Raw genomic sequence first — 8,022 nt, 5'->3', positions numbered from 1 at the left:
TGTATACCATCCATCACCTGTCTTTTATCTCTTCTCCATCCTTGTATCTCTCCATCTTCTCTCTCTCTTTCTTTTCTCTCTCTAACTCACCCTCTCCCTATTCACCTCTCTCTCTCTCTCTCTCTCTCTCTCTCTCTCTCTCTCTCTCAGTGTCCCCTATTGTCAGGCTGCTTGATTGTCCCATTCGTATGTCACGCCATCTGCCTTGGCTTGTTATCGTTTGTGAGTCTGTCAGGGTTAATATTTCATGAGCGCCGGCCCAGCCGTGGTGGGTAAGTGTGGCCTGGCACCACTACTGCCCCGCTGGGCCCTTTGTGCAGCTCACTGGCTCTGGTTTCCAGCCATGCCGGACAAGGACGTAAACACAAGCTCAAGCTCTCTCTCTCTCTCTCTCTCTCTCTCTCTCTCTCTCTCTCCACTTACATTTATTTATTTACTCATATGCTCTCTATCTTTCTCTCTCTCTTGCTCTCCCTCTCGATGCTTCCTCATGTGTCCTATATGTAAACATGCATAGATAGACACACTTAAACAAGCAATTATTTACTCGTAGCCAATATACATGAAAAGAAACAGATACATATTTGCAGGTCTAGCCATGGACAGACTCCTACTGAAAGTGATAGAGGAGTGTGAAAGGCAGAGTTATTACTTACACCTGTATGCAGTTGTCCCTGAAGATACCCAGAGTTTGTTCACATCCATTTGTCTTCACTTATGAAAATCGCTTCGGAGAAGACAGGGTACGCACCTCGAGCTAGGTGGCTCGCCTTCAGGAGAGGACATGATTTAAATCTCCCCTGACAAAGCACCTGCGTATACAGAGATAAATTGGACAGCGGGGGGGGGGTCAACTGCGTCTTTGTGAGGGAGATACAACGCCGATGTTTCATTTTTATATATTTATTTTTTTAGTTGGGGTGCTTGTGTTGGAGAGGCAGAGAGCAGTGTGTTTGTCAAAGTCTGCGTAATGAAGGCCAGCCTCTCCGCGAGGCCCCAAATACTCATTAAAGTCCCACGTCTTTGATATGTCATGTCACTGTTGTTTGCGCCATGTCTCTGAGTCGCCAGCCTGCCCCATCTGCGGTGGTGCTAGTTAAGAGGGGGGGGGGGGGGTGTCTGGTGTTACTGGTTGACACCAAGATCTTGTTTGGATGTTCCGCAGGCGTCTGGGCTTCCTGCAGTGCATGCTGGGATATTTTTAGCCCTCTTTGGCCTCGGCGCAGCCTTCACAGTGTAGCGCCGAGGACGCATTTAGACACCGAGCCTTCCTCCCCTGTCTTTCAACTGTCTCCATTTATGTGTGCATGTGTGTGTTAGAAAGAGAGAGAACTTGCACTTTGCACCTGCACATGTCAGTGGCACAAAGGCAACCCTGTGGTATCACCGGCTTAAAAACATCAGTAAGTCACTCTCTCTCTCTCTCTCTCTTTTTCTCTCTCTCTCTAATTCATTCTCTCACACCCCCAGTCTATCACTTATGCCTCATTCTTCCTCACAGTTTCCTCCTCTTCCCCTTATCTAATCCTGTCCTTTAATCATCCCTACCAAAGCATGTCAGTTTTTTGTATTGTCATCCGCTCTAATGGGGGAGTTTGTGTGAATAGCTTAGATTTCACACATTAGAGCACATGTCAATAGGGTGGCAGAAATTACCACCTTGTGAGTCGGCCGGTCACATGACCCAGAGTCTGGTATCAGCTCTGTTCAAAGGGTGCCGCTTTATCGGCACAAACTGGTATTGATCAGCATCCAGTGAACGGGATCCATGCTGCGTATCGGTGAGGCCTTATTTGCACTCTAGTGGAGTAAGATATTGACCGGCTCTTCTCCCTCGTTTTTAAAAAAAAAAATGTTTGGCTTGCTTGCTTGCTTGCTCGCTCCCTCGACTGTGGTCAGGGCTATTTTCTGATTCCTGGGTGATCTGATCCTCCCTTGAGAAGTGTATTTGCTTCATCTGTGAGTTGGTCTGCTGTTGTACCCAGATGTCAATGCTGCATCGAACCCCTTGTGTAGCAACTGAAGAATCTTCCTATTTCACTGCCTGTCTGTGTTTGTCTGTGCACCATATGTAAACAGAGCTTGAGTCTATGTGAATAGACTGTGAATACTTGTGTGCGCGTATATATGTGTGTGTGTGTGTGTGTGTGTGTGTGTGTGTGTGTGTGTGTGTGTGTGTGTGTGTGTGTGTGTGTGTGTGTGTGTTTGTGTGTGTGTTTGTGTGCGTGTTTGTGTGCGTGCGTGCGTGTGTGACAACTTTTCTATGCTCAACAACACTGCTTTAGTAGTCCCTACTGTTGAGTCCCCCTATACCCCTATCTTAACACTGTGCGCCTTTCAGCGAGTACAGTGATATTATGAAACATATGTGACATTACCAGCCAGGGTCACAGGCACACACTCTGAATGTCTGAACAGCCTCCACACCCACCACTAGCACCCACCCCCCCCCCGCCCCCACACCCGTCCCCTTTCCTCCCCTTCCAAACCCCTCTGGTGACACTCCATGTTCTGTCACATGACGCATGGAAGCAGATGGGGTAGGGTGCAGTATGCAAAGCATGTCCCTGTCTCACTCTGTCACTCTCTCCTTCTCTTTCTTTCTTTATTTCTATCTTTCTTTCTCTCTTGGGTGGTATAATGAGTTGTGGTGCATCCAGAGACGTACAGTGGGCAGTGTACCACACTATTACTGTGTGTTCTTCATGCCATGGGAGATTTCTATAGGGGCTGCTAGCCTGGAACGGGGCATGGAAAGAGCGCTGGGAGGCAGAGGGGGAGGGCTAGTTGTACAAACATTTTGATGTGAGGCCATTTTTTTGATTGTGTGTGTGCGTGTGTGTGTATGTATGTGTGTGTGTGTGCGTGTGTGTGTGTGTGTGTGGCGTGTGTGTGCGTGTGTTTGTGTGCATGACCTTGTGTGTGTGTGTGTATGTATGTGTTTGTGTGCACGTGATGTAGACATAGGTTGTGTGTGTGTGTGTGTGTGTGTGTGTGTGTGTGTGTGTGTGTGTGTGTGTGTATGCATGCCTGGGGTGAGCCCATTCCTTGACAACTTCCTCTCTTGATTCTTTGGAGGCGTTATGGTTCAAGCTGCCAGCAGCGTTTGCCTGGGAGAGTGCTGTGGCAGTTCATTCATGCAGAATAACATACAAGTACACACACAAACACACACACACACACACACACACACAAACACACACACACACACTCTTTCTCTCTCTCGCACACACACACACTCACATCTATATGGCATAAATCCTCATGGCACTCTGCCACCATCATTTCCACTGTAACCACCAGCTCTGTTAAATGAAAAGTCTTAAAATAGAATCGCGCATACACTGAAAGTGCCCCTCGCCCACCACCACCACACACACACATAAATATTTATTTATTTATCTGGAACATCTAAGAGTTTGCATCCTTTGAATACACTTCCGAAGCCAAGTGGACCTTCCACCATCCGCCTGCGTTTCTTAATGGGATCTTAATTTATCTGTTCAAGGACTTGTGTATCCATTTAGGTGAATCTTTTTTCCATTACTGATGCATCTCTTCTTCTTAATATGCGGCCTCGCCGGGAGGGTGGGAGGGTGGGGGCTGTGGGACGTGGCCAGCCCTGAATGTTTGTCTTGATTAAGAGGGGAAATCCGGCTGATAGTGAGGAGGAGAAAACAAGTTCCTCTCGTTTCCTGCCACCCGTCATTAAGAATGGCCATGCGCAAGAACTGGTCCGATAGCATCGCCACACGAATGTTGTGGCCAAAACAGACATCAATCAAAGCGCTTGGAGGTCCTGACAGGGTTAAGAGAGAGTTAAGAGATAGACTTCAGAGAGAGACAGAGAGAGAGAGAGAGAGAGAGAGAGGGAGAGGGAGCAAAAGGAATGTTGGCACATTACCATAATCTTTTGCATGGAAATGAGTGAGTCTGATAACATGTTATGTAGCGCAGAACCTTTTGGCAGTCCATTTCCATGCCAAATCTCCACTGACGTTTCTCATTTTCACTGACTTTGATGAGCATGATGAGCAAATGTGAATTATATCACTGATGTACAATACATACGCCTGTTTGTACTGGGCTTATGTAACCTCAGTGTGCCAGATCAGACCCCACCATCAGGCTCAGAACTGGCCATGCTGTATGCCCGCTGGCTTTGCTGCCAGCACACCTCTGGACACATCTGGACAGAGATGGGAGGTCTTCGTTTGCTAGCATTAGATTGACATTAGTAATTACAGTACATTACATTTATTTTTAGTAATAGCAGCGTGTCAGTGGTTGTGTCGATATGTCTGTGTCCGTACTCTTGAGAATTCAGCCATCCACTCTCAGTGCCCACTCATGCCCAGCTGGTGGCCTCGAAGCACCGCCACCCCAACTTTACCTTTACAGCAACTTCTAACCAATCAGGAGCCTCCAGGCTATACCACACTTTCGGCCAATCAGTTGCCCCCAGGTTGCTACCCAATCAGCTCCCACCAAGTCACCCTGAAGTGTTCTAACCTCCAAAGGGGACGCCGAGGCGAAAAGAGCAGAATTTCCCCGGGCAGTTGCCACTCTCCTATTTTTACCATTCTACCAGGAGAAGGGAGGGAATCTCCCCCCTGTTGAGTTGAGCGCTTAGACAGCAGAACACCCCCTCATGAACGCAAAACCTGACCACCCCCACACACCTCACGGCCAGCGTGTGAGTCAGAGCTAAGTTTGGAGGCTCTAAGTCGCGCCTGGAAACTCTATGCCTTTCATTGTCCCCGAGAACACAGCGCCTCACATATGACATTTGAAGAGAGGTGATCGCCGATCGGTGAGACGGGGGGAAACTTTCAGTGTCAGGTTACTGCTGCGCTTCTCCGCACGTTAAAGGGTCACATCACACAGTCTCGATGTATCGAGTGGAGTGTGTGGGTTGGTGTGTGTGCGTGTGTGTGCTTAAGAGAGAGAGAGAGAGAGAGAGAGAGAGAGAGAGAGAGAGAGAGACGGACGACTCCAAGGAAGGCTATGTGAGGCTCGTCGAGGACATGCTGGGGGACACACACAGGATCGCAGATCTATTTGAGGTCTCGCCGCTTCCTATCCAGGGAACCAGTGGACAGGACAGCCGACAGCAGACACACATACACACACCTGTCTGAAATAGCAGGAAGAGTCTGTTCCCTACCGACGTCATGATGTCATGCCCCCCCCCCCCCCCATGGCACCCACTGTCTGTCATGCAGGTCAAATGTCACAAGGAGGAGCAGAGCAATTTATGGAAACCACTGAGGAACGTCTTTTAATTAAATTAGGTCATACGAAACACTATGAGTAGCAGAAGAGGTGTGTAGCTATCAGGCATTAAGCTAGACCCTGCGCAGTGAATACCAAGTAGAGATGCTTTAAATGGATAATGTTACACATAAAAGATATATGGAGCCAACTGAGGCCCTGACTGTTTTAAGAAACAAACAGGACTCTGGTCTTGGCAGCAGCTGCATTCTGATAATGTCTCTGCCAATGCAGGATTCTGGGAAAGAGGAGAAAGAGAGGAAAAAGGGATTTTTTTTTGTAAACACTTCTGGTGACCTCCCGGCCAAAAAACCAAGAGGAATAAACACATGAGCTCCATCCGAGGGTTCGTCTCTCCCCCCCCCCCCCCCCAAAGTTGCTCTGTCAGTTGTAAGAATGCCACCAGACAAGCCTGGCAACTGGCAAGCTTTCCAGCACAAACACATGCATGTTTAAATTCTTTCATTTCGTTTTCATGCATTGCTGTCTCAGCACTGACATTTTCCCCTATACTAACTTTCTGCTTAGAAAGCACAGACATTAACTCGCTCCAAACCCACTTCTGCTTTTTCTCCATGACTTGGCCCTGGGTCATCCCCATCCTGACAGGACAGCTGACCTGCGGTCGGCTCTGATCTGTGTTGTCTTACTGTACATGCGGTCAGCCATGTTTCTCAGTTCTCACTCCACCTGTTGAGTCAGTTTTGGTCATCGTGGCCTCGGCTGACCTCCAGCAGCGTCCTCCATTCTCTGGCTTGACACTGCAAACATTCCTACTTCTGTTTTATTTTCTGTAGTCACACTGTCTGTCGCAAGCACACTGACCTGAGTCACTGTAGAGGCCGGCCAAGTTTTCCAGCAGACACACACACACACACACACACACTCATTTCCTCCATTTCTGAACTGCTGTTTCAGCAGTGACATTTTCCCATAGGAACTCCTCTCACACACACAGGCATCCAAAACACACTGTACGTTTTCTCTGGTCTGGTCTGCTTTCAAGCTTTCTTTCCGAGTCTTCTGATACTTGTCCTAACAGTGACAACTACTGTGGTCAGTTTAGTCCTTGTGCAGAGCAGAATGGGTCATTACGTAGCTCAAGCAATACAGTTTATAAGGCCTTTATCGTGCATATTGCTTTTTATGATGATAATTATGCAGTAGTGGCAGGTTAAATAAAAATCAAGCATGGTAGTTATCTCCACATATGCAAACAAATGCACAATTACACACACATATAGACACATACAGACACACAGACCCCCCCCCCCCCCCCACACACACACACACACAGAGACATTGTTGTATCTTGAGCCCCATCCTTTGTAGAAGCAAGAAAGCAATAAGGACATCTGCTTCCCCCTTAAGTGTCGTTTCAGGATCCTGAGCAGGTTCTCTTTGATTTGTCCACTGACAGCAAGAGCAACAGATAGCAGTACATATTCACACATATTCTCTCTCTCTCTCTCTCTCTCTCTCTCTCTCTCTCTGTCACTCTCTTTCACTCACACTCTCACACACTGTATACCTCTTGGGAGCAACTAAGTGTAGAGCTGAAGATTCGAGGCAGGTGCCACCATATTCACTAGAGTGCATCCGGGGGAGAGGTGGGTGGGTGGATGGAGTGAACAGGAAGCCGGAGCCCTGCACTCCTTGATACCCCTAAACACTGCTCCATCACATGCTACATATGCACGTGGAGAGCCATCAATCACTGTCATCCTCGCCAAGGTCCTTGTGAACGCCCTGTTGGCATGGAAACATGGTTTTAGTCCCCTTCCCCACCACCACCTCACCTCCTGCCTGTTGAACTTCTCCTAGAGATGGAGTGAGCTGTGCTCCTGGAGTGATGTAGTCTTGAGCTTATTTGACATCTCTGCTGGGTAAGAATGGAAAAAAAAAATGACCGCTGAAATGACTGAATATGAACTCTGCAGACAAAAAGGATGTAACTGAAATGGATGCGGCATTAAGTTATCTGTAGCAAATGATTGATTGTATGTGCGCATGTGCGTGTTTGTCTCTGTGTGTGCGCAGATAAGTGTGTGTGTGCGAAGAAAGAAAAGAAACTAACGTCTGTTGAAATCACTGTGCAAAGGGTAAAATAAATCTTCGAAGTGAGCACTTCCGACAGATTTATTTTACCCATTGCAGTGATTTCAACAGACGTTCGTCTCTCTTTCTTTCTTCGCACGCACACACTTTCAGCACGTCTCATGCGACAGCAATACCGAGTCGATGGTGTAAAATGTGTCGGCTTGCCAGGTCAAGCTTGTGCTCACGTCACACTGTGCAGAGCTTTTCAAAGCCCTCCTTTCTCTCCCTCAGCCTTTTGCGCAAGCATCATAAAAAAAGAAAAACAGGGTTGAAAAAAGATACATTCTTTTATTGGCAGAATGGAAGTCTTTGCCATCACGGTGAAAAGGAACATGCCCGTAGAATATTCTATTTAGGTCTGTCTCCTTTGGCAAAGACCTCTGTCTTCGTCTATTTCAGACGCCAAGGACGGCAGGAGAATTGAGTGGCTCGTTATATAGTTAGATTCATTCTTTTTGTGCTTCTTACATCACATCATTTCTCTTTGGACCAGATCACAGTTTCTCTCTCTCTCTCTTTTTGGCTCTGTTGAAGTGGAAGAATTTGAATTTCTGTGTTAAAAGGGGGCTCGATCATTTCTGTGCAGTTGTCTTTAGAGTGCTAAGAAATCTATTTTTGGGTGGCTTGGTGACTTTTCTACAAATTCAC

Source organism: Alosa pseudoharengus, unplaced genomic scaffold (genome assembly GCF_046254945.1).
Source record: "Alosa pseudoharengus isolate Yale_2024_CS ecotype anadromous, Long Island Sound unplaced genomic scaffold, YU_APseudo_1.1 YU_APseudo_1.1_scf_20, whole genome shotgun sequence".
Classification (NCBI taxonomy): domain Eukaryota; kingdom Metazoa; phylum Chordata; class Actinopteri; order Clupeiformes; family Clupeidae; genus Alosa; species Alosa pseudoharengus.
This window is presented reverse-complemented; position numbering follows the sequence as displayed.